This window comes from Antechinus flavipes, chromosome 1, assembly GCF_016432865.1.
Source record: "Antechinus flavipes isolate AdamAnt ecotype Samford, QLD, Australia chromosome 1, AdamAnt_v2, whole genome shotgun sequence".
NCBI classification, from domain to species: Eukaryota; Metazoa; Chordata; class Mammalia; order Dasyuromorphia; family Dasyuridae; genus Antechinus; species Antechinus flavipes.
Window position 1 is genome coordinate 139,742,909 of NC_067398.1, and position 8,594 is coordinate 139,751,502.

The following is an 8,594-nucleotide window of genomic DNA, read 5'->3' on the forward strand; positions in this document are numbered from 1 at the left end:
CCTCATTTGATGTGGGAATGACATGTTCATTCTTTTTGTGGCTTTGATGAGAAGGCTTATTAAGAACCTCATCCTTCCTTTTTGGAGGAGGGGGGTTTGGAATGGGATTACTATGGGATTAGGTCATATTAGGTGTGAAATTAAAAGAGTTTCTTCTCACTTAGCTAACCCACTGGAGTCTAGGAAAAAGGAATAAGCATTTTTTTTGTGTGTATTTTACATTTGTTTTTTATTTAAAAACATATGCATGGGTAATTTTTTAACAATGATCCTTGCAAAATCTTCTCTTCCAAATTTTCCCCTCCTTCCCCCAATCCTTTCCCCTAGATGACAGGTAGTCCAACACATGTTAAATGTGTTACAATATATGTTAAATCCAATATATGTATACATAGTTATACAATTATCTTGCTGCACAAGAAAAATCGGATCAAGAAGAAAAAAACTGAGAAAGAAAACAAAATGCAAGCAAATAACAGAGTGAGAATTCTATGTTGTGTTCCACATTCAGTTCCCACAGTCCTTTTGCTGGGTGTAGCTGATTCTCTTCATCACTGCACAATTGGAACTAGTTTGGTTCATCTCATTGGTGAAGAGAGCCACGTCCATCAGAAGTGATCATCGTATAGTATTGTTGTTGAAGTATATAATGACCTCCTGGCCCTGCTCATTTCACTTAGCATCAGTTCATGTAAGTGTCTCCAGACCTTTCTGAAACCATCCTGCTGGTCATTTCTTACAGAACAATAATATTCCATAACATTCATATATGATAACTTATTCAGCCATTCTCCATTGGATGGGCATCCATTCATTTTCCAGTTTCTGGCCACTACAAACAGGGCTGCCACAAACCTTTTGGCACATATAAGTCCCTTTCCCTTCTTTAGTATCTCTTTGGGGTATAAGCCCAGTAGAAACACTGCTGGATCAAAGGGTATGCACAGTTTGATAACTTTTTGAGCATAGTTCCAAATTGCTCTCCAGAATGTTTGCATTCTTTCACAATTCCACCAATAATGTATCAGTGTCCCAGTTTTCCCACTTCCCCTCCAACATTGGTCATTATCATTTTCTCTCATCTTAGCCAATCTAACAGGTGTCTAGTAGTATCTCAGAGTTGTCTGAATTTGCATTTCTCTGATCCATAGTGATTTGGAGCACCCTTTCATATGGGTAGAAATAATTCCAATTTCTTCATCTGAAAATTGTGTTTTCATATCCTCTGACCATTTATCAATTGGAGAATGGCTTGAACTATTTTAAATTTGTGTCAATTCTCTATATATTTTAGAAATGAGGCCTTTTTCACAATCTTTGACTATAAAAATGTTTTCCCAGTTTATTGCTTCTCTTCTAATCTTGTCTGCATTAGTTAGTAAGTTATATTAACTTAATATAATCAAAATTATCCATTTTGTGGTCAATAATGATCTCTAATTCTTCTTTGATCACAAATTCCTTCCTCCTCCATAGATCTGAGAGGTGAACTATCCTATGTTCTTCTAATTTGTTTATTATCTCATTTTTTAGGTCGAAATCGTGAACCCATTTCGACCTTATCTTGGTATACAGTGTGAGGTGTGGGTCCATGCCTAGTTTCCGCCATATTGGTTTCCATTTTTCCCAGCAGTTTTTGCCAAATAGTGAGTTCTTATTCCAAAACCTGGGGTCTTTGGATTTGTCAAACACTACATTGCTATAGTCAGGAATAAGCATTTTTTAAAAGAAACACCTATTATGTGCTGGGCAATGTTCTAAAGTGCTTGACAAATATTGTTTCATTTGATCCTCACAACCAGCATGGAAGATGTAGGTGCTACAATGTTCAATTAGCCCTTGAGGCAGACAGAATTTAAGTAATTTGCCCAAGATTTTAGAGCTAATAAATATCTAAGCTAGATTTGAACTCAGGAGGTCTTTGGGACTCCAGAACCAGCACTCTATTCCCCATACCACCACGCTACCTTTGAATTAGCCTATAGAATTCTAGGCTAAAGAAGGATTTTTGCAAAGCCCAGACTAATGATTTTTTCCATGCCTTCAAAAATTGCAATAAATAATAGAATTCTCATTTGAAAGTTTACAAAATTTATATTTCTATGGATGGAGGAGGGATTTGAGGAAGGAGAGAATTTGGGACTGAAAATAAACATTAAAACAATAATAACAACAAACTACTTTGGGTATATCTTCTCTGATTTTTCACAGGCACCCTACCTTTCCTTGGTCTCCCTAAGACAGAGAGAGCTCAGTTTGACAATATCTTGTCTAGTGAGAAAAAGGAAGAGAGAGGGGAAAACACTGTTCTACTTCTTTCTTCCTGATATGACACATAATTGTAAAATAATTGGATCTGGATTCTTTTTTTTTAAATAATATTTTATTTTTCCAAATACACATAAAGATGGTGTTCAACATTCATTTTTGTAAAACCATTCCAAATTTTTCTTTCTCCCTCTCTTCCTTACCTTCCCCCTCCCCAAAACAAAAAAAAGAAAAAAAGTTTTCTTGCACAACATAACAAATATGGAAATATGTTTAAAAGAATTGCACATGTTTTACCTATCTTAACATCTCTGTCATTTCCTACATATCTTGAGGTAGCTGGTGGCACAGTGGGGAAAGTGCTGGGCTGGGAATTAATAAGATGGAGTTCAAATCCAGCCTCAGATACTTACTGAAATCCCTTAACTACCTCAGTTTCACAAGTATAAATAAGGATAACAATATCACCTACCTGGCAGAGTTATTCTGAGGATCAAATGAGACAGTATTGGTTTGTTTGTTTATTTTTATTTATTTGTATATTTAGTGTTATATAAATGCTTGTTCCCTTCAATTCTCTAATTTCTGATTATTCTACTTCCACAGCATCTTTTGAATTTGTCTCAGTCTGGGTAATAATTTATTCAAGGTCATAGATTATAAGTAACATAAATGAGATTTAAACCCAGATCCTCTGTCTCCAAATTAAGAACTCTTTCCATTATTTTAGCATAATATAATAGATAATGATGATGTATTCCAAATCAAATATCAGTGGTAAAAATTACAAAATTAAAATAATTAATATGACGCAGCAGTATAGAATGGGTAGCTATCGAGTCAAGATAAACCAAAACTATTAAATCAAAACTCTTCATTACCATGAGACCATGTTATGCAGGTTTCAAAAAGATCCATACATAATTCAATATGCATCTATATTTTAGAAAATAGGTCACAAAGCTCAAAATAATTCACATTTTAGTCCATAGAGAAGTCAGTTCCTTATGGATAATAATATTAAAAAAACAATGGCCACAGTTCAATTTTAGTGCTACTATCATTAAATTTTCCTAAATGTTATATAATCTCATGAACTTAAAGATCTCATAAATATTTCTGTAGGTATTTTTAATGTTTTATGCCTTGAAATTAATTTATCTCTCACTGGGAGAAGGAGTTTGAAGGAGGAAAAGAATTTGGACTGAAAATAAACATTAAAACATTAAATAAACATAAAACATTAAAATAACAATAACAACAAAATGCTTTGTATATCTTTTGTCTAAGTTGTAAATCTAAATCTATAAAGTATTCTTTTGGTATGTGTGTTGATATGTAATATGTAATATATTTTATCTTTAGGTTCAAACTTGTCATTAACAATGTTCCCCCTCCTCCCCTCCCTTCCTCCCCCCCCCACCCCCCCCCCCCCGCCCCAGTTATTTAGGACTTATTTTTGTGAAACTTTCAATTATGCAAGCCTTATATGTGTATTTAGTAAGCTAATTTCCATATAGTTAATGCATTTTGTTATTTTAAATGGAATTTTTCTCCTGTGATTTTTTTTAGTGATATACAGAAAAGTATATTTTAAAAATCTGTCCACTCGTATTGTCCCCACTCTAGTCTCCTCATACTAATAACTTGAGCTACTGTATACCATTCTAATTGCTCTATGTATCTTCAACTTCTATTTGTTCTAATTCATTTTCCACACATCTTCAAAAGCAATCTTTTTAAATTTAACTCCTCAGAAACCTTTGGTGGCCCCCTATTGCCTATTGGGTAAAATCCAAAAAAAACTCAAATTAACATTAAAGCCATTTACAACCTGGCTACAGTCTACTTTTTATCAGTTTCATTTCACATATGTCCCCCTCCCCTCACTCTGAAGTTCCACCAATGTTGTCCTGTCTGCTATTCCCCAGACTGATACTGTTTTCAGTTGTCTTTCGACCTTTAAACATTCTATCCCTTGGTTCTTGTAATGTGCTTCCTCATTACTGTCATTTCATTGAATGTGTATTTTCCTTCAAGTTTGGGTTCAAAGATCACTTCCCATGAATAATGTTCATTGAGTATCCTAGTTTAAAGGGCTTTTTCTCCAAATTCTTATACTTACTTTTTATTTGTCATATCCCCCAAGTTAGAGTATAAACTCTTTAAAAGTAAGGATTGATATTTTGTTTTGTTTTGTTTTATTTTGGGGAAAATCTTCATATCTTTAGAACCTGAGATAGTGCCTAATATATAATAAGCATTTTATAAATATTTGTTGAATTAAATTAGGAAAGCTTTAATCAAACATGTTAAAGTATAAACAACACAATCTTTCACACCAGGCTGGGGCAGGAGACCTGGACTTTGGTCACAATTGGACTGCTTCTTAAATTGTTGGTTGTGACCTCATATGGGATCACATAACTGACTGGAAAATTTGGCCAAGGAAAAGATATCAAATAAAGAACTTTATGTAAAAATAAACAACCACATCCATCGTATTAGTATGTGATTTTGCTTTTGTTTTTAATAAGTGGTTAAAATATATATATATTCAAAGAATTGTCTTAAAATAAATTATTTTATGATTAATTATCAGTAAATGTTTGATTTGTATGCCTATTTTTATACTTATATATCTAGGGTCATGCAAAAATTTCTCAGATAAAAAGGGGTTACAAATGGGAAAAGTTTAAGAAGCCCTGATTTTTATGATCATAGACAAGTCATCAACACTTTGGACTTCAGTTTTTCAGTTTCTGTATTTTAAAAATCATGGAATTAGATGAGATTATCTCCAGACTCCTTTACAATGAATAAATATTAGCTCAAATCATGGTGAATACAGTCAGATAGGCAATAAAATAGATCTAACACACTAAATTATCAAGTACCAATGTACTTGGAAATTTCATAGGAATAAGAGGAAGGATTTAGCCAGAATATATAACCTGTTGTTAGACATCCTTTTGCCAGGAGAGTGGTTGACAGCTGCTATAGTTAGCCCCCATTTATAAAAAAGATTCCAAAGGGGATGCTGGGATCTATTGACTATTGAAACTTAGTACCAGGCAGGCTGGTGCAATCAATAATGGATAGGATCAATTGACATTTAAGTCGTGGAGGAAACAATAGCATTGTGTTAGGCAGGGAAAGTGTTCTCCCTAATTTGTTAGTTTTTCCCAGCGGGATAAGTGGGTTAAAAGAAGAATTAGGGAAACTAATCCATTTAGAATGGCAGAAAGTCATTAGTAAAATTGTGCACCAAAGGCTATTATAAAAATTGAGTTACCATGATATTGGAAACAGAAGACTTTTGTCCCACATTGTCATAGAGAGTAAGTCCTTTTCTGAGTAGAGAAAGATACATGAAAGGGAACAGTGCTAGATAGAAAATTGATGATCCAAGTCATATCAGAATAATTTACAAAAGTATATGAATGGACTGAAAAATGAAAAATGAAGTCGGTTGTGTAAGGTGATATATTAGGGAAATACGGTGTTATATTTGAATTCTGGCCCTGAAATTATAACCTCATTGAACATCACTTTCCTCATCAATAACATGAGGGAGCAGGTCTCCAAGGTCCTTTCAGGTTCTAGTTCTATGAACTATGAATGTTGATCTTTGGAATTTTAGTCAACAAACACTTGCTGTTTCAGGTATTGTTTCAAGTCCTGAGAATATAGAGAAAAGCAATAATACCATCTTTGCTCTCAGGGGGCTCATATTCTAACGAGGGAGACAGGCACTTGCTATAGTGATAAGGAAGAAACTAGGATGGCTTCCTACAGAAGGCGAGATTTCAGAGGTTTTAAGGGGGCAGGGAAGGTAAGAGGCAGAAATGAGAAGGAGAGCATGAGAGGTAGCTACTGAAAAGGCACAGAGTTGATACAATGGCAGGATAGCCAGAAGTACAACAAGCTCCTGTGGTGTTCTGGAGTGAGGAGCTTCATGGGTTCTAGAATATGTGATAAGCAAGGAGCAAATTCAGAAGCAAGCACAGGGCTTAAAAGCATCTTGACCTTAGGAGCTGGAACTGGGTCTCACAAAAATCCTGGTCTGAAGCCTTCAGAGGAATAACCAGAACAGGAATGAGAGATATAGAAGAAAGAATAGGAAAGGGAATTAATAGCTTGGCACAAAGGTACCAAATGTTGCCGAAACAACAAACTATGAAAATTAAAATGGGCCAAATTTAAACTGATGATACCATGAGGCAAGAAGAAATAATAACAGAAAAAAGAAAAAAAATAATTTTAAAAATAGAAGAAAACATAAGGCATCTCATGGCAAAAACAATTAGCCTGGAAAACAGATAAAAGAAGGGAAAAAATTAAGAATCATCAGACTACCTAAAAACCATGACAAAAAAAGACTAAATATCCTATTTCAAGAAATCATTTATCCAAGATAGTTACAAAGGACTCATGATAAAAAAATGATATCCACATTCACAGAAAGAACTGGTGAACTCAGAAGGCAGGTTGAAGTATATTATTTTTGCTTTTTTTTTTTTTTTTTTTTTGTAGGCTTTTTCCCCTTTTGATCTATTTCTTCTTTCACAATGTGATTTAATATATATGACATATATAATTTTTTTTGCTATCTTAGGAAGAGAAGAGGAAAAAGGGAGGAGAAAAACTCAGAACTCAAAATTATGTAAAAAATTGTTAAAAATTGTCTTTACATATAATTGAAAAAAAGAAATCATTAAAGAAAACTGCATTAGTTTCTTAGAACCAATAGGCAAAGCAGAACTAGAAAAAACCCACTGGTCATGAAAACTGCCAGGAATATCATAGCTAAAACTCCTAGTTATGAGGTCAAAGTAAAAATATTACAGCAGAGAGAAAAAATTGAAGTGCCAAAAAGCTATAGTTAATCACACCCAATTTAACAGCCACCACTATCATAGAATGGAGAGCTTGAAATATAATATTTCAGAAATCAAGGGCTTATAACTAAGAATATTTAACCAGCAAAACTGAGCATAATCTTACAAGAGGAAAAAATTAATCTTTAAAGAAATAGAAAATTTTAAGCATTCTTGATGAAAAAACCAAAATTTCAATAGAAACTCTGAAGCTGACGCACAGGAATAAAAAGAAACATTTAAAAAATGTAAATATGAATGAAAAATAAGAAAGGACTAAATAAGGATAAATTGCTTTTATTCTAAAATGGGGAGATGTATTCTCTGAACCAAACCTAGAGTAAAACTAATTACACAGAAGAACTAAACATGATTCTGTTATAGCTTAATAAGTCTTAAAAGAAGAATGGAGACATAAGAGGAGAGAAATATACATTGGGGAAGGAGAGAAAGAGAAGGAAAAACTATTTTAAATAATTGGGGTATACAAGTAGAAGCCTTACAAAAAAAGAAGGAAAGGGCAAAAGATGAGGCTGACATGAAGCTCACCTTCATCTGAGCTGAACAAAGAAGGGAAAAATAGACAATTTTTAATCACAAAAGTATATTATTTCACTCAAGAGGTAACCAGGAAGGAAAGAGAAGGAAGAAGGAAGTAAAGGGAAAGTAGATTAGGGGAGAGATTAATTCTAAGTATAACAAACTATAATTAAGGATGTACAAAAATATTTATAGCTCTTTTTGGAGTAGCAGAGAATTAGAAACTGAGGGGATGTCCATGCCTGAAGAACTTTAGTATGTAAAGAATTCTATAAGAAATGATGAAGGGGATGATTTCAGAGAAAACTGGGAAGATATGGATAAACTGATGCAGAGTGCAGAATCAGGAGAATTATGTATACAGTGACAACAAAATGGTAAAGACAAGCAACTTTGAAGGACTGAGAACTCTAGCCTGCAGCATATTGACCAACCATAATTCTAGAACTCATAATGAAATAGATAAAATACTCAGAGCTGCAAAATGAAATATAAGGGATTTAAAAAAAATTTTTTTTAAGACATGACCACTATGGACATTTGTTTTGTCTGCTTATAAATGTTAATGACAGAGGTTTTGTTTTTCTTTCCCAATAGGGATGGTGGTGGTAGTGGGAAAGAGAAGAAAGGAAATAAGTTTAATATCAAATAGAACATTTTATATTTCACGTTGGAAGCAATATAGACTCCCTTGGACTTTACTGAATATGGGGTGATGTGTTAAGACTTGTACTTTGGGAAAATCACTTTGGCAGTTGAGTGGAGGATGGTTTGAAGGGAAGAGAGAGAATAGAAGACTGTTGCAATACTCTAGGTGTGAGGGGTGGGGTTTCCATCAGGCTGATGACCATGTGAGGGAAGAAAAGGGGACATAAAGGGGTTGCAAAAGTAGAAATGGCAAGACTC